This window comes from Corapipo altera, unplaced genomic scaffold, assembly GCF_003945725.1.
Source record: "Corapipo altera isolate COAL_440 unplaced genomic scaffold, ASM394572v1 49, whole genome shotgun sequence".
NCBI classification, from domain to species: Eukaryota; Metazoa; Chordata; class Aves; order Passeriformes; family Pipridae; genus Corapipo; species Corapipo altera.
Genome location: NW_020884879.1, coordinates 18,195,885 through 18,215,663, shown reverse-complemented (window position 1 = coordinate 18,215,663; position 19,779 = coordinate 18,195,885). Strand labels below are relative to the sequence as shown.

Genomic DNA, 19,779 nt, shown 5'->3' with positions numbered 1-19,779 from the left:
AAATCCTCATACCAATGAAGTAAAAAATTTGCCACTGACTCCACTGCAGCTAGATTTATCCAAATCAATGAAATCCCAGTGGAAACAGACAAATCAGGAAAAGATGTCTATAATATGAATTACAGCTAAACATGAATTACAGTCTTTTGAGGAAAGGTTGAAGAAGCCTTTCCAGAAAAGAACTCTGGAATAAAAGAAAATTGTAGTAGTAGATGCTTGCTTCCTCCCTGCCCTATTCAGCGGCTAAATAAAGACAGTCTTTCAGGGTCAGACTTGTAGAATGCCACAGCATTCATCTAACCCTGCTCCTATTGGAAACAATCCATTGTCTTCTAAGCCAAAAGCTTCTTAAAAAAATTCCAAAATGAGTATTGCATCTTTTAAACATATGTTTGGTGTTGCTTAAATCAGAAAATAGGAGAAAACCATGTGAACTAAATTAAATGTATCTGAAAACTAATAGTACTCAGCTAAACCTGAAGTTAGTAGCAGCATATCTAACATTCTTTAAAAATGTAAATCATTCATCAGAACTCTGGAATAATAACTTCTAAGAATTCCTGCATTTCAAAATTGAAGCAATGATTCTCAGGTTGGCAGAGTTGGCAGAGGAAGTACTACAGTTTGTGAAAGTACATTGCAAATGATGCAATATGTAGAAAACATACTAATGACAGAGCACTGATACAAGGAAGAACTGAGGGTTCAGATATGAGGGTCCCTTTTTAAAATCCCTCTATAGTTAAAGAAATCACAGGCATTCACATTCACACATTTTGTAGTAGGGGACTGAGAGAGAGACATTTAGCAGCTCTTGAGTGACCGCAATATTCAGAAGGTAAAGACTGCTCTTGCCTGGTAGGTAACTCGCTTTTATTTTCATTTCCTGTTCAGGAGTGAGATTACTGTTTGGGGAGAGTTAAATCTATTTCAGGCATAAGAATCATTTATCCCTGGAGGTGCTGAGCTTCGATTAATAGCTCTTGGATTCTTCTTATTCATCTTAACTCTAATTTGTGCTGCTTGGCACTAAGGGTCCAGTTTGTTCCTTTCCTCATTTTCAGTTCTCCCTTCCCCCACCCAGCACAGTGTATCAGAGAAAGCTTTCACGCTGCCACCTTGGTTTAGGTATATATTTTCATGTAAAGTTAATGTTTAACTCTTGATTCCTCAGTGTTTCTCTCAGGTTGAATGTCTTACTGATACTACAAAACTTTTTGATGTTCATGAAGGTCTGAAACAATGTTAAATCAGAAATATATCTGCTCAACATGTTATTTTTTAAAGCTAGCTATAAATCACATATGACATCCGTTTCAGTATTTGATGTCTCTCGATTTTAATTTTTGTGCAATAAAATCTTGGTACATTTACCACTTCCAAAATTATAATTTTATATATTGAAGCCATTTGCAGCTATAATACAAGTACAAATTTAATCCAGAACTCTTAAACCTCATTTATTTTGTACAGTTCAAAACTCAAATCAATTTGCTGAAAATCTGATAAATACTTAGGGCTAGAATCTACTCTGAGTGCGCATCTCACACAAGAGGGAGATTTTGGATCAGCTTTTATTTGATTGAAGCCTAAACAAGAAATCCTTAACGTGCCCCCTGCGTTATCTGATGCTTCAATTATTCCACATACTCACTGCTCTCCTCTACTTTTTTTTAACTTTGATAAAGTCTTCAGCCTCAGAAGGAGTGGAGGGGGACCAAAGGCCTGGCTACACCACCTTTATTAACTAGCTTGAAATATTCATGAATTCAGTGAGCAACTTACTTTCTGTTAATCTAATGGTTTTTCATTACGAGAGAAGACAACACCTTAAAAAATCACAGCTATGTTCAGCCTTGTCAAATTAACATCAACTTGCCAAGATGATATTGTATATAAATTATTGTGTATACATACATGTATGTGTGCACATACACAAACACAAAGCCCTATGCAGCAAATGAATTTTTTATAGAAACAGAAATACCTATTAACTGTGTATAGCACTTAAGAATTTCTGCCTAACCCTCTAGCATCTTTACTTTTGATTGTTCATAATAGAGCTTGATTCATAGCAACTGTCACTCCTAGGCATCATAAACACTTCTTTGTAAGATCTATGGCCACTGATCTCCACAGCGACCACTAGTATCTTATTACCAGTTCAGATGTAGACCTTTCAATGGAACAAACTCATTCGCTAACTTTAGAAAATATACTGCAGACAGGAATGGTCAGCAGAGTTGCCTTAATGTGATATCTAAGGATCCTCTGGCTTAGTGGAATCCTCAACTGGCACAGAAAATGGAAAAGCACTTCCTTAGGATTAATTTGTTTATCTTTAGCAATGCAATTGTTGTTATACAAAACGAATACTGTTCCTGTTCCCAGGCAGGTTTTCCATCTTTTTTACGCATACTTTGAAAGTAGGAATTGTAAGAAATTCTGAGATTATAATTTAACTAGAGGCATAAAAACCTAGTCATAAAAGAATTAAAAATACCAGAGTTGCTTTCAAAACTAGAAAGACAAATCAAACCGGTACTAGTTAAAAAATTCAAAACATTTAGGATTAGTCATTTTAGAGAAATGTAGCATGTCAGATGAAAAATTAACATGATGAAAACATTAAAGGAAAATATTGACAGCTGAAGAAAAAAAAGTGAAGAGGTAAATGAATGCATACCCAAAGGTTGCATGTGCAATCTTGCAATACATATACAAGGAGTAAAAAGTCATTGAGGATGAGCTGGAAAGTCCAAAATGTAATCAAAAGTAAGGAAAAAGGAAATATGAGGCATAAAACATCAGCTACACAGCAGTACTGAGAAGATTAGAGAATGAAGTTAAGAGAGAGTGCAAAAAATGATAAGAAAATTAAGGGTAGAAAATGAAAAGCAGATTGCATGAGGGTTTGAGATAAATCAGAATTTTTTAAAGTACATGGAGAAGAAGAGGTCAGCAAGGAGGAAAAGAGTAGGACCTCTCAGAAATGGGAAGTGTAATTTATTCACAGAAGAGGTAGTTACCGCTATCAGTTTAAACAAATCTTCATATCAATTTTCAGAAAGGAGGATATGGAATGAATACTAGAAAACAGTCATACATTTTGCATTTCTTGAGTTATAAAGAGAAAATAATGAAAGAAATTTTATCATTCAATGGAAACTGATGAAGCAATTGTACAGTGTGTTCAACTGGACTGCCTGGATCTGATTTAAAGTATGGGGTTTTGGAATAGAGTCCATGGTTTTTACAGCACTAAGCACAATAACAACCTACTATAAATAAGTCATCAAGTTTGATCAAACTCTGAAAATAAATGAGATGCTGAGAAATCTCAAAGTAGATAGGAGAAAGATTTTGCTAGTATTACAAAAAGCTTTTTGGAAGTAACATTTTAACATCTGGAAACAGGAAGAGGTAAATAAATTCAAAATTTAGATAATCCAACATATAATTATAAACTAACTTGTTAAATTTAAGTAACACTTAGTGTATATGTCAGAAACTAATGCAACTAGTTCTACATCTGTAGGGATGAGATTAAAAATACCATTATATATATATATATATATACACATATATATGTGTATATATATGTATATAAAATCTCTTGTTAATTACTTTTTTATGGCACAGAGCCCAGAAAACATGATTAAGGTCAAGGACAAAAATGTATTTTATAATATAGGTAAATAATCAATTCATAAGTACTTTCATTACTGTTAATTTCCGTAATATTAAAGACCTTACAAAAATCTGATTAATATCTTTATTTGCTATGAATTTCTATAATATGTTAGAAAATTATGGCTGAAAGAAAAAAGAACCCCATTACCTTTCTAGAGACTGCACTGACAAGGGCAGTGAATGAAGACATCTACCAAGTGATTAAGAGTAAACACCAAACAGCTGCTTCATCCAGCTGAGGAATTCCACTTTCCTTTTTCATATGTTTTCTGAAATAGCATGGAAAAACGATTTAATATGACCAGAGAAAAAGAAATAACAATAATCTTGTCCTGGTACCTTTGCCAAAACAAGGAATTCCTTTAGAAGGGATTTAACACCAGAAAGTAGTCACAAGCAATTGGTGGGATGATAAAAGACAAATACCAAAGTAGACCTGTGAATATTTCCAACATTTTGTAATGTATTTGCCTTTCTTTCTCAAAGCATCCATAGAATTGGAAAACACCTAAAATTAAATTATTGGTTTTTTTCTTTCTGATGCCTAAAGACCAGGAATAAAGACTTAAACAAATGTGAATTCTAGCTTTTACATAAAATTTTCCATCTTTTCTGCTTTGACACATTCATCCTGAAAATATGAACTGACACAAACTCATTGCAGGGGTTGCATTTTTTTATTTCTGTATATCTAACTTTGTCTGAAACCAGAAGAGGCAATATGCAATTTATGAAAATCACAATCAGTCACTTCTTCATTTCAAATTACTCCAGATCCTACCAAGTACACATTTCTTAACTGTTCCTAGGTTCTTATACTCCAGTTCCTCTGAACCAGCAGGAAAATATTCATGAAGAAAGTAAATAGAAAAAAAAGTCTGGAAAACTAAATTTATAGAATTGACTAGGCCTTGGAAATTTATTTTTTTTAAACACTAGGCAATCTTAATTTTGTTCCAGTAAGCTGACTCCAGCAGATTTACCCATGTATATCAAGAAATTATGACATCCTTCTGCCTTTTATACACCAGTGGTTTTGAACTTTTGTAATTCTTTCTCTTTCAACTCTCTATTCCCCTCCACTGATCCTTTACACCTTAAGGGCCACTCTGACCTCTCCTTACCACTGGGTCTTATTTGCTTGTCCTTAGTGTTTGTAATGGTGGTGCATCTCACCAAAAGGAAATGAAGCAGTGCTTCAGAACAGGGTGGTTTGAATCCTGTGCATATTTTTTTTTTCCTGCTGATCTAACCAAGAATAATTCATTCTGGAAAAATAACTTGAATTTTTCAGAAAAAGTCTAAATTGTTGTGTTACCATTTTCAAACACCCTTAAATACTAAGTTTAATTACTGGATTATAAGATTAAAATAGCATGAAAGTAACAAGCTGCCTGAATGTCTGTAATGTATTGATACAGCTGACCTATTTATGTTTTTAATGAATATATTAGGAGAAGTCTCTACACAGAAAGATATTTAGGTGATATATGTTCAGTGTTGTGGTGGGGTTGTATATGCAGGTTAGACAGCTGGATGAATGAAAAAGGGGAAATACTATCAACATCTACTGTTTCTCGTCTTTGCCCCACTTACTTCAATTTCCCATTTCTTTCACCTGCTAGCAATTTGGTCACATAGTAATAAGAAGCTGTGGTTTACATCTTAGGAAGTCTAGTACTTTTGGTTCTTCACATGCTATTTATTCTACTTCTTCCATTAATGTGAAGACACCTTTTCCTGTCCAGAAAAAAAATGAGTAATGACAATAATTCAGAACTAGTTTAAAAATATATTAACTGAATAGCCTAGTATTAACATATCTAAAACATGTTAAGAAATTATTTGTTAGGGTTACCCTTCACATGAGGTAGGCTTCAATTCTACATTACCTTAGGTGATGTAATTCATTTTACCTTAACAAAACTGTTTAGCACCTACAGTATTCTTTCTGGCTTCTAGCTGCAACTCTCAAAGCCCCAAACCTCCAAAGAAGAAACTAAATATCTGTCAGTTCTGTGTATGTGTCCTGCTCTACAGAAGTCTAATGGCACAAGGTACTCCGACTTAGACTAGCACAGGATTCAATTGTATGTACACCCATTCAGTGCACTCCCACTCCAGGTTTTACCAGTTACACTGAGTCCACTGACTCCTTCGACTGTAATGTATGTTGAGGCACCTGGCAGGAGGAGCCTTTCCTCAAATGGAATCACAGCTGCAGTCCACTTAGATTTGTCATTTGGAAAGGGACATGAATGCTTGATCTCATACATGAGAAAGCTTCCTAAAAGGAGGAGTTCTTTCAGCTGTTCACAGAATATAATGCTTACTATTCCTGCCATCAATCCACGAATGAAAATGGTCAGTATGCTGAAGTCTAAACAACACAGTTTTCGGTAGACTTAGAAATCAAAACCATTCTTTCTTTGCCAGGACATGTTATTTCGTACTCACAAAAATCAAAGTTGTGTTATTCTTTTATCATTATTAATACATGGACGGGTTATTCATGATAAAGTAGATATTTGTTTTAATTTTTTGACTAGTGGGAACTTCTTGCAGGATTTCTTCACAAAAGAACTTTAACAAGACCCAGACAGATGATCTGCAACAGTACATCTGGGATAATAAAAAGGTGCAAGTGTTTATTCTAGCTATGTTACTTGAGTTTGTATAATGATTCCAAGACATTTTGCAACCTAAGACACACACAGATTTCTTAGTCTAGTGTCACAAGAAGACATGAAATCCTTTTTAAGCATTGAGGTAGTTTCTAACTTTCTGTGTTCAGTATTCTTCTCACACTTGTTCTTTTTTCTCAATTGTTTTATATTACTGTCTTTTCATCTAGTAGATGATTGTTTCTAACATCACAATATTTGTTATATGTATATATGGTCTCTGCATGTCATGTATTATGACAGTTTCATTCACATTCACAGAAATATTTATTAAAAATAACGATAGAAAATATATTTCTTTGTGTGTATGTGAAGGTTTACACATATTGCAAAGATAATGAAGAACGTCCAAATATTTTGGATAAGATTTATTGGGAAAGTTGTGGGAAAAAAATTCCTTGACATACAATTTTCTTTTTTCTTCTGTTTTTGGGTAAAACTAAAAAGCTATGAGAAAAGGAAAAAGTGACTTGCCAGCAATAACAGATATTTCTTGGAAGTCAGAAATTATAGACAAAAAGTGAGAATTTTCAAATGATGAGTTAAAACTTCCAAAGGAAATTAAAACAGAAAGTAATAAGTTTTGTAGTGGTATTAATAACAAAGGGAATGAGAGTAGAAGTGGGATTGCTCTGCAAGGAGAAAAGAATAGACATGAATGATAATCTGAGTAGAGTCTTCAACTAAATGAACATTTTACTCTGTTTCCAATTTGGGTGATAATGTAGAAAAGGTGGACATAAGGAATAAGAAAAGATGCAGATAAATGAATATGTCCTTCCATCTGAGTAGGAAAATCTTGACCTACACATGTGTATGGGACTGGATAATCCCCATCCAAGAACAGTGAAGGACTTAGCACAAGAGATTGCAACTTAAGAAGCAAGAATGTTTAATATATCTATCTCATTCAGTACCTTTGACCAGTAATAGGAAATGGGATGTTTAGTGTAAGGAGGAAGCAAAGGCATCTTGGAGCTATAAAACCTGGAATAGAACTTAAACTGTATGTACAGTCAGGGGAACACATGTGGAAAAACAGAATTAGAATCATACAGGTAAAAAGTAAATGAGATTTAATGAACAATAGTGCAATTAAGGTAAATCACCTCACATTAACTGGTTATTTTCTTTGATAAACAAACTCTGGAAAGTGCAGCAGATGTAATCTGCCATATAATCATAGAATTTGGGTTGGAAGACACATAACAGATAATCTTGTTCCAAATCCCCTGCCATGGGCAGGGGCACCTTTCACTAGACCAGGTTACTCAGAGCCCCACCCAACTTGGCCTTGAACACCTCCAGGGATGAGGCATCCACAACTTCTCTGGGCTACCTGTACCACTGCCTCACCACCCTCAGAGTACAGAATTTCTTGCTAATATCTCATCTAAACCTATCCCCTTTCAGTTTAAGAATCCTGCCCCTTGTTCTATCACTACATGCCTTTGACAAAAGTCCATCTCCAGCTTTCCTGTAGGCCCCCGTTAGGTACTTGAAGGCCACAATTAAGTCACCCTGAAACCTCCTCTTCTCTAGGCTGAACAATCCCAACTATCTCAGCCTGCTGTCCTAAGAGAGGGGCTTCAGCCCCTTATCATTTTTGTGGCCTTCTCTGGGTTTGCTCCTTGCTTCTAGACTTCAGCAAAACTGTTTATATGGTTCAACTGCAAATTAAACCATAGAAGATAGGCTTTAGAAGAGTTCTTCTGTTAGTAAGACATTTTCCAAACCACTTACAACAATTTGACAGGATAGTTTAGACATAGTTAATTGGGTTTGTCCAGTTTTCTGCGTTGGGAAAGATCTTTGGTAATATTTTGTTAATAATTTTATGCAAAACTGGAAGCATACTGAAAAAAAAGGAAGAAAGACCTCATTAAAAACAAACAGCAGACCACTGAGGAAGAATGGCATGGACAAGAGGACTCCACCCGGATTTCAAAGGTCCCAGAGAACCCATGCTTATCTGCTTACTGACACTTAAGGAGAAATCTGTTGAAGACAAGTGAACAGAAACAATAAATTTCATTAGATAATGACAGATCAGAATGGAGTCGTATATACACACTCCACAAGTCAATGCTTTAGGTAGCAACTAAATTTATTCTAAATGGACAAGGCCTGCTACCATTGGCACAATATTCTCCTTAGACTCTGATGTCCTAGTATGAATACCCTGTCCTCAGTCAGATGTTCAGAGAAAGCAAATTTCTAGAACACGAATGGGAGCACAGAAGAATACTTAGAATTATTATGAGACTAAAAGAGCTTGTCTTTTTCATTCAAGCAAAAATATTGTGACAGTCAAATACAAATCTGTAGGTATAGCAGTAGGGTAAACATTAGAGAAAGAAAAAAGAATATTAGGCCAACAGCAAATGTGATGCATTTATACAAGCAGTTTAATAATTAATCCATTGATTGAATAGCAAAGGAGGTCTTAGGCACTACATAAAACTCTTTTTTGAAACGTTTTACTCCCTAATTGTTGCAATTTCAAAGATATCACAAATAAAATAAATCATGCCAAAAACAAACTCATGTATAACGTAGCAAATATTTAAACAAAAATCTGTCTTCTGGCTAAGCATTCCTGTTAAAATTTTTAAAATGCACAATTAATGACTGATAAAATATCTACAAAAAAATGTCACATTGTAGTTGTTGGTTTTGGATTTGGGAGAAAAAAAAAGAAAAATAAAAGAAAATTAAAAGGGAAAAAACCCAAGAGTTAATCAGAAGGCAGTCTTTGTTTATCAGACCAATGATCATATCTCAGGTTGCAGCATATATTTCCATCATACAAAATTACAGTTTCTTAAATTAAAGTTAATTAAATCTGATTAATTAAAGTAAAATAATTCTTTTATAACAAATGAGGCCTCTATTGTTAATGTGACATTCCTTTTCTTCAGTATTATGATAGAGGCATTATTAGACCAAGTGGTTTTTTCTTTAATCTTTATCTACACTTTAACTACACTGTATTTTCAAATTTAGAGGCAGTCACCTCTTCAGTGACAGAAAAAAAAGAGGAGACCATAAAACCTCTAACAGAAAACCATGTTTGTAACTTATACAGGGCTTTGCTTGTATGTACATAAGAGAGGAAAGAAATGAGAGGTATAACTGAAAGAGGTGCTGATCTGCTGGGAAACCAAGAGAGCTGACTGATATAGTGCACTTGACAAGTCACTTAATAGGAGCACCACTATGTATGCAACACTACAGTGATATGTTACACTGCCTATAGCTGAAATATGTAACATCAAATGTGTCCCTGGAAGAGACTATCAACTTATGTTCTTCCAGCTCTTACAGGCAGCTAAGTCACATAATAGTAATATTGTTTGGTTATTTGATATCAGTCATTTCAACACAAAGCAGTCCTGGGATCCAGTTCATGAATGGTTTTTACATCTAGAATGAAAATTTTTATCATAACATGAAGTCACAGGCTGGTAACACATCTGCCTGTATGATAGGATAAGACTCAGAGCCTGGCTGATAATATTGCTTTTGACTGGATTTTAAGTCCCTGATTGCCACAGGATTTGGCATACCAGTGGGCATGCAAGGTATCAAGGAAGCAGAAAGGTTGCTATTGTTTTATCCAAGTGGCACAGATGTAGCTGAAGGTGTTCTCAAGGAGCAAAGAAACTCCAGATGATAGGAAACATAGTGGTCTATCTCTGATAGAAGTTATATAACAGAAGTCTACACAAGACTTCAAGCAGACCCTATGTTTCATGACAATTTTATTTCTAAAATAGAGAACCATTCTTTTTTCCTCTTACTTCAGCTCAAATTTGCACCTTCACCAGAATGTGGCTCTAATCTTTTTACCCCAGATTAGTTCTCAGCTGAAAATCCACATTTACAAATTTTATCTCCACCGATCACCTGAGATAGCCAGAACAGAAACATGACACTAAGATTTTCCAAGTGAGTCAGACTTTGGATTCCATTTTTAATTTGATTACTCCTAGAGGAGTGAAGGAGCTACAAGGGTATATATTTGGTTCAGTTTTTAATACTTTTTTATTTTTTATATGCTTTAATTTATTGGGTATGACATACAGGTTTGATTTTAGTAGAATTTTTGGAAAAAAAAAAAAAGGAAAAACCCAAAAACCAAACAAACAAAAAAAAAAGAGAGGAAACAAAACAAAACTCATCTACATTTTCCTCAAAGCTTATTCATTCACAGCAGACCACAAGAAATATAATATTCAATATCATTAATTTGAATTAATATTGAACAAAGTCTGTGCTATTATAATTAAACTAGGATAGAACAAAACTGTTAAGGCATTCACGGTATCACACTAACATCAGTACTGTGATTTTCTAGACAAAGCAGAGAAACAGGTATATATAAACACTTCAGATATCCATGTACCACACACACAGTGTCCTCTCTAAAAAAAAACTAAATCAGAGAAGTGAGAAAAGGTTCTATTATAATATTGTGATTGGGTTTTACCAACATTCTAGGAAAAAAAAAAAAAAAAACAAACCACTTAGAATTACAACATTTTAGTACAATATTTTAATACATAATATTTTAGTATGAGATATAGCAGAGTTAGTAAAGCAGTTGGAGGACAGAAGCAGAAATATCCACTAAAACTAAGAACAAATTAATGCTCTCATCAACACCATTGATAAAGAACATGAACATGACCCAGACATTTGAAGGAACCCTTCAGTAAGAATAAATCCACTATCACATGCACCTGAAATTGCTTCAGTGAAAATTCCCAAACTGAAAGAATGGAAAAAGAATTGTGATTATCAGCCCAAGCCCTGTTCTTTAATGAGATAATCATTGCAAAGGTGGAATCTACACCACTCTATTTTTTGGAATAATATTCTAGAAAAACAAGTTCTAATGTTAGGTATATAGTTTGCCCAAAATTGCTATTCAGTCTTTGCGGTAGAAAAACTCCCATTGACAATGAGAGCAACAAGAATAGCAAATACTTTACTTTCTGCTGAGTATTTGAAGGATTGAGCTCTTGATCAAAAATATCTAATTATTAGAGCAAGAGTGCACAGTCAGAGTGATCAACTCTGTTTGCTTTTATATAAACCAAAAAAATACCCCAAACAAATCTCTATTTGAATACAAGAACATGTTCTTCCTAGCTGTTGGATTATAAATGATATGAGTTTGGAGCATTCGTCCTAAAAAGAGATGGTTTAATGGCATTACCACTTGTAAAACCAAACAGCAATTTCATAATGGCTGAAATATTACATGCTGTATTTCAAATAGAGTGAATCATTCCCTGTGTATTTTAAGTTACAATAGACTCAACTTGATGAAGTATGTAATTTGAAATTCTTAAGTTTGTAATTTGAATGATTACTTTGTCTCACTGTAAGCTGCTTAGGCTTTTTCATTTATAAAGCTGAAACATTTGGCTACACGAACATGGCATCAACATAACTTGTCATACAATCCTTTGTTTTTTAATCATCTTCTACTGATAATCTAAATGATGATTAGTCTTGTCTCAGTGATTTCTTTGCTCTTCTAATACACATTTGTATTAATCCCTACTACATATTTTGATTTATTCTTAATTTTTTTAGAACTAGACCATATTAAAATCCTTTTTAAAAACAAAATGATTATAGAATAACATTTTAAATGTACATGAAATTGTGAAAAAGATTTTGGGAATGCCAGATGTTGCACTTAGTGTAGAAAGGCACATTTAAAAACCAAGTGTGGCTGAATGCCATTTGTTTGAAGGACTGAAATTAAAATCTTTGAAGGCTGTAGAAGATTAATAGAGAGAGAGAGTAAAGATTACTTTCTTACTGTACTGCACTACATATACAATATATATATTGTCATCTTGTCTCAGCTTGTATAGAAATTTGACATTATTTCCTCACCTTTCTGTTATCATAAGGTTCTAGGACTTTCTGGAAATAATTCAAGGATTTTTCTATTGTTTGCCACTATGAGGAGGGCCTGGTAAGGTTTTTCACTGGTGCTGTTCAACTGGTAGTAATGAATATTAGAAAATCGAACAAAGTGAGTGGCCCCTGGGTCTCAAACAAATTTAAATATACAAGTTTTCTGCTCATGAAAAGAGAGTCAAATCCTGTCACATAAAACTTGATGAAGAGCTGTTACTGTGCAGCAGATGTTAGCAAAGAATGTTGTATGTCTCCCTAAAAAGACATTGAATATCCAGTACTTTAAATTAGGTCATTGTGCACATGCTGGGTATAAAACTTGCCGCAGAAAAGAGTTAAGTGAGTTTTGCCTAGTTTGACTAGCACAACTTTGTTGGAACAGTCAGTGTGTGAGTTATATGAAGAAACACTCTGCCTAGACAGAGCACTGTAGACCAGCTGATTTGGAGCACTCCATTTCTCTGTAGATTTCTTTAGGGGCCACATACCTGGACAAATGGCTTTAAACACTTAAATTACATGCAGTAAACTGAAGTTACTCAGAGTGATAATGACAAAATTTATGAGAATTCTTGCGGGAGTACAGATGAATATGCAGAAAGCAGAGATACTTGGCAAGAGTGAATGAAATATCTATAGCAGCCCCCTAGAAAATTAGCCTCTTTGGATGCTGGATTCAACCAGGAACCAATATGTCAGCTCACCTCTAAGCATTCAGATAACCTGATCAAGATATATACATAGCCACCTCCATGGAGTAATATTAGCAATCATCAGCAAAGTGGGAAAAAAACCCCCACAAACTAAACAAAAAATAAATTAATCGAAAATAGGTACAGTTGCAAAAGCAGAGAGACAAATTATTTTGCTTTGTCATAAGACCAAGATACTGTGAAGTTTGAACTGTGAGCACGAGAATGCAGAAAGTGAGCGATTTTAGACTGGAACTCCATAGGATGATGCAAAGCCAGCCAGCTTTGAGTAAGCTTTCAAAGAGCAGGACTGAAGTCAGTTCACCTGTGACAGAAACAGATTTACACAGTCAATGACAAAAAAGATAAAATTACGAGGAAAGCTGTGAGGAGCCCGTTGTGGTCATTAGACCAGTAAGAAATACAGGTATATTGCCAACTACATGACTAGGAAATGAAGTGAAGGATCAGAAGAAATAGTTAAAAAGTAAAAACAAGAAGGAGTATTTAATTTCTGGATGGCTGTCCAGAAAAGTAAAGACTTATTTAGGAGAGAAGACTGCAAACAAATCAGTGGAAAAACATGAAAAGAGGTCAAATAAAGGATTTTAAAAGTTACTTTTCCTAAAAATTGACCAACCTTGACAGTACTTTCATTTTCAAGGGTTTTTTTTGTTTGATAAACCTTCACATTTTTCCTTCCAGAAGTAATTGGATTGAAATTTGATTCTTATGCATACAAGCATAGGCACATACAGATATGGAGGTTCTTGGTAGTGGTTCCAACAGTGGAATGTGTTCTCACATGGGCTTAAAATAAGTATACATCCCAATATTCTCCCTAGAAACTAAGCAGCTGACTGGTGTGAAATTTCAGAAAGGAAGCAGCTTTCATGTCTTTAACTTTCCATATGCACGCTTTTTCTGTATTTCCTGAACTTCTTTTTTTCTTCTAAATAAACATACATCTTTGAATGCGTGTTCTGATTGAGATATGTACCTTCTAGTCATATCTGTCAGATATATCTTTCTTTAAGACAGGTGTCCCCTACATAAGTATAAATCTGCAGAAAAAGTATAAAGGGGAGTATTATTACTTTTTTCTTTTTTTTTTTTACCATTAGAGATCTAGAGTAATTTTCCAATCATTATTAATATTTTAAATATGAATGCATACATATTGCCCACAAATTGCCTGCAATGTCACTGGGAGAGGGGTGAATATGCTCTTGTAACTGATAGAAAAACAAACACACTGAGTGATATGGTGAGGAGGAACAAGGGAATGACCGAAAGTTGGTCTGTTCACACAAGGAACCTTCTATGGAACCTTGGCAGAGTCAATGGCAGAAGAGCCAAAAAGTATCCATAAACTTCACTCAAAGGGACAGATATTTTGCAGAAGGCTCCCATCAGGAGGTCCATTCGTCTAGAACATTATATCCTGTGCCAGATTCATATTCACATATATAACAAGAGGTGCAATGGTCTTCATGGTACTTTTTACACATACTAATCCACCTCCAATTCTGTCTTCTAATTCAGTATGAGAAAACAGCTAGAAAAAAAAACCACAGGGGAGAGAGAGAGGTAACTTACTGCAAAGTATAGAAAATGCTTTAAATTTTGACGAAGAAAGAGGAAATTCCTCTATTTCATGTCCTCATTCTCCTTCAAACAAGCCCATTCCTCAGATATTTTCCATATTCCTGGTGGCTTTCTCCTCAAGCATCCTGTCCTGGTTCTGGCCAGAAGAGAGTTAATTTTTGCAGTAGCCAGGAGGGGCATGGCTAGGACCCAGAGGTTGTTCTATACCACCTCAAATCATTGCTAGGAGGGTTAGGGGTGGAAGGGGTCCCTTCCAGGCTAGTTGGCATGACGGAGGGAACAGCCAGGTGTTGTCAGGGATGAGCAGTGACATGCAAATCATTTTTTTCTTGTACACTCTGTTATTAGTATTCTTGCTGTTACTGTTCATTTTCTTATCTCATTGCTATTTCCAGTAAATTCTTCTTATCTCAACCTGTGATCTTTATCTTTTGTGCCTCCAATTCCCCTTTCCGTTACCCCATACGAGGAAGAGGGGGTTAGGGGAAGTGAAAGAGCAGCACAGAGTTTGGAGTGTTTTAGTGGAAACACTAAATTGGGGAATATCATTCTTAAACCACGATACATCGTTTCCATAAAACATCCAAGCTTTTCAGGCAATTTCTTCTGCAAACCCTGGCAGAACTGTTTCAGAGACCTTTTCTTAGCAAGGGACAGACAACTTCTTTATTGTGTCCTCAGAAGTAAAATGGGCTAGAGAACCTTTAGAATTTATGAGTCAGACCTGGAAATCCTGAGACTTGAAATAATCTCCCAATAAGTATTGTTATTAGTAGTAGGATGGTTACAATCACTTTAGAAAAGGAAGAAAAGAAATCAACCTATGCAGTTTCCTTCTATTTTTTCACCACGGTCTTAGCATTTATGTAACAGCCAACTAGCATAAAATCCTAAATTTAGAATAAACTAGTCGTACAGACAGTGCTTTCATAAAATATAGAAACTAGCACAAAACTTCCCCTCCCCCATAAATAGAAATCAAATGGAAATTCAGAAGACAATAATCTAATAAGCTAACATAAATATGTATAACATACTTTTGAGGAATGCTATGGCCTCAAACTTTTACTAGTGATCAAATAATCACGTAGAATCTGATGCTCACCCTTATTAATGCACTGGCAATGCAGACAGTTCCTAAAGGAAGAATAAATAATAGTTGCATATCTCTTACATACTAAGTCCAAAATGGCCCTAGTGTAAATTAGGATCTGTTCTAGGATATATGAGCACAGAGACTTTGATTTGAGGTTTTTCGGTAGATGAATGTACTATTCCACAGACACGGGGCCAGGAGTAATTTCATAAAGCTGCCAATTCGAGTGTTCTTCCCCTATCGAGTCCTTCCAGGGCAATGACCCTAATCTAACAAAACATGTAAGTAGAGACTTAATTCTAATGTCAACAGAGCTACTCATGTGCTTAAAGCTAACCATATGCTTAAGGGTTATGCTGACCAAGCATTGTATCAGCTTACTACTACTGCTCTTCAAAAGCAGTGGTCAGAATCTCTGGTTAAACGTAGCCATGTACTGAGATTTTCTGGCTCCTGATCATTCAAGTGAAGGCCTGTATGACTAACCAAATGCTGTATAATTCCCCTGCTGTATAATTATTCTTAGTCATTCCATTCCATTAAGTTCTTCATAAAATCCAACTCTTCCAGTTCAGTCACTTCTACTTTGCATGGTTAGGTAACACCCAGGATCCTCTAAGAAAATGAGAAAAATCATATAAACTAAACCTAGGAGCATATTAATTTTTAATTCATACAATTCTGTAGAAAGTAAAATCACAAAGACAAAAGAATATTTACAAAATTTGCAAGTCTTTCTGCGACACTTCTGGGGGGTTGGTTTTTGGGTTTTCTGGGAGGTTTTTTGGAGATTTTGTTTTTATTCTAAAAAGACTATTTCTAAAGTAGGAACCTATCCTCCAGATTTAGATGCTTTAACAGAAATTAAGTTATTAGCAGACATGGCTGAAAATAATGAATATTTCTGTGATATGTTGCAGTGTACCAATCAATACAAATGCAAGCGACTGGAGCCATGACAAAGACCACGGTATGAGACTACTAAGAAAGACTGCAACTTGAAGTATCACAGGAAGACAAAAAATGAAACAAGAGAAAGATAGATGCTGTCATAGAAACTGATCTTTTCACTTACCATTACATCTTTTGGACTATGGGACTTCATTGGCTATAAAAAACAAAAAAAGTAATCTTATAAATTTACAGAAACTATTCCAAGTGTGACATTAAACATAACTCTTCACCAGACTTACTCTCATTACCAATAATGAGAAGGAATTGAAATGCTTTCAAAACTACTGCAAACAGGAATGTACATTTGCCATGTTTTAGGAATATTACCAAGAAAATATTTACACAGTGAATACCATTAACCTACCAGTTTGCAAAATGTCTATCTAGTGAAGCAGCATTTGGAGCGAAAAAAAAAAAGAGAAAATATTATTAGTCATCCCAGGATACATTAACAATCCTCCTAACACAGACAATAATGTCTTTGAAGGAAAACTTTAAGGATTTAATTCTGTATATTGAAAGACAAAGCAGAACACAGTAGGATTCTAAAAAGTCCATGCCAGTCTTATTCTGACTCCTGGAACAGTAAGAAGAGAAAAAAATCTAAACAGAGAGCAAAGCATGATATTGAAGTGTGGAGGTATTAATATACTGTTTATTACTGTTACTAAATGCATTTGTTCAACATGTTTTATTTGGTTTCTGCTTAAATTATATTGATTGTAATAAGTATTGTATTGTGCAATTCTTTTTCCTGTATCAGTGCTAAATAATATAATAGCTGCCATGAAGTGGTCTAATCTTACATTATCTATTTTTTATTTTCTACATAATAAAGTAAGAACAGAAATAATGTCATTTCAATATGGATATTTTATTCATTCATAGCTGGTATAATGAGGAATTTTTTTAAAAAACACATTATTTCTTAAGGTGCATCACGCCAAGATGCTTACAATTCAACTACATAAAAATAGGCTGTAGCACAAGAAGAACATTCACTTAGTTCTGGTATAAACTTTAGTAAAAGAAAACAATTTTCCATAGACAATATACCATCTGTCTCTAAACCATGTGAAAAGAAAAGCTTTTAAAATCCAGCCACTGCTAATGTGACATGTTGAAACATTAATCACCCCCTAAGGCCAGTATAATTGTAGCTCCATGTTAATTACCTAACAATTAACAGCAGTAATTTCCAAGGGGCAATCAATGAATTAGCTTGTGATTTTCCCACAGACTTCAGTCCCATACTGCCAGCCTGAATGCATATCAAACTCTGAACCATGGTTCATCAATGACACTTCTGGTGTATGAAATAAAAATTCATTTGCACCCTCACTAATTAGGCTCGATTATATCCCTATGTGTATTACAAACTCTATTCACTTGCACAAAATCTCTGCCACAGGCATTTTTCTCCATTTAAAAATTCGTTTTCTATTACATTAGAAGGTCACCTAGCAGGAAAATGTACTAATCAAGATTTTATCACTAACGAATTAAAGGGTTTTAATAAGCAAGTTTAATTAAGTTATCCTAACAAGTGATAATGGCTATCTCTAACCTATCTGAATGTTTATGCAAGTATAGGTGTAGTATATGCAAGGCATGTATTCATAAACTTTGAAAATCATACTATGTATAGACACAAAAATAATTGCAAATTAAAATATTCTCTTAAAATGTTCACATGTTTGTTTTCTCTATTTTTTACTACATTTCTGTACAAAATTTTGTCTAAACTAAGATTTCTGTCTGCTAGTTCCTTTAGGAATCATATGATTCTGTCACATAATCCTGTGGTAGACTCAAAGACATCTTGGTTGAATAGGATGTTATCACCTCCTACTGTCCATGTATAAACCTGCTCTTGGTATGCAGCAGTGTTAATCTACTGATTATTAACCACTAATATAAATAAGCGAAGATGTCATCTTCTTAATTTGCTATTGATGCATTAACATCTATTATTTAAAGATTAAAAAATTAAGCACTAGGTTTACATCAAGTAGTATTATAATTTCCTTCTAACTGTGTTTATGTTTTGTGAGCATCAAGGAGGGCAAATTTTGCAGCTAATCTGTTCAAGAAGCCAGAGTAGAAGGAATGAATACATTACACTTTCCCTCATTAGACTTAATCAGAATTCCAGTAGTATCACCTTTGTTTGGCAGAGAACAAAAATGTGAATCCAATGCGCTAAATATGCATCTTTGGTTTCAGGAAAGATATTGCTAACGTGCCCTATATTCCACAGGACACAGTGCACTTAAGTACAAGGTACTACCCCATTTTCTCTCCCAATTATCTTGCCTCTCCCAGCTCTTCAGGAAAGGTTGGTTCTCTATGCCAAAGGGAAACCACTCATCCTCATGCACTTTAAGTGGTTCATTAAAGGTTTGTAGCTCCGAACCAGTAGAAATCCAATGTCTGTTCTATAACAAATATGAAAAGGGTAGAGAACACTTTGCATCCCATTCCAGCAGGTATGTTTAAGTTGTGAATGGTCATTCCTGGATTATCACCTTTTTTAATAGATGCAGTATGAGGCATCTCTAAACCAGCAGAGATGCATGTGATGAGCAGCTCTGTGTTCCAGATTGACAGCCTGATGGTCATTCAGGTGCTTTGTCTCTTCACCTCTTTTCCCTAAATACTGTCTTTGCTCAGCTTCCAAGAGGGTGAGGAAAGCCCTCCTCCTGTTAAATCCAGTGAGCAGGTTCACTGAAATTAAAGTCTAGTAGAAAATGCTATTCCTCTAGACTCAAGGAAACCAAAACAAAATTTGAGGACACCTGTCAAAAATCTTTGTGAGAAGACCCACTCACAGTTTGCACCCACATCTCTGTCACAGACTGAAGGAAATGTTTTCAGTGAGAAAAGGAAGGCACCTTTCATGTCTGTGATGAAGAGCCAAGCTAGGAAAAGTCTCAACACTGTTGCATCTTGCTCCCTGTTAGTGAGGGAGATAGTCACTTCTGGGGACCACCAGGATGATTGCTCTTGTCCTCTGGTGGTGTGTGAAACTGTTTGGCCTAAGTCCTGGACAGGGCTCAAGAGAGCTGTGGTGAGCAGCTAGATCAGAGTACATGCATAGAGTTCAGGC

At 35.0% G+C, this 19,779-nt stretch overlaps 1 long non-coding RNA gene across 1 annotated transcript; it reads left to right on the top strand.

Moving 5' to 3' along the window:
* The first annotated feature begins 700 nt into the window (after positions 1-700).
* On the top strand, positions 701-17,694 carry LOC113945105. The gene is made up of 3 exons (XR_003526941.1): positions 701-858; positions 6,259-6,331; positions 16,637-17,694. It is a non-coding gene; the product is annotated as an uncharacterized LOC113945105 (long non-coding RNA).
* Positions 17,695-19,779: the final 2,085 nt, after the last annotated feature.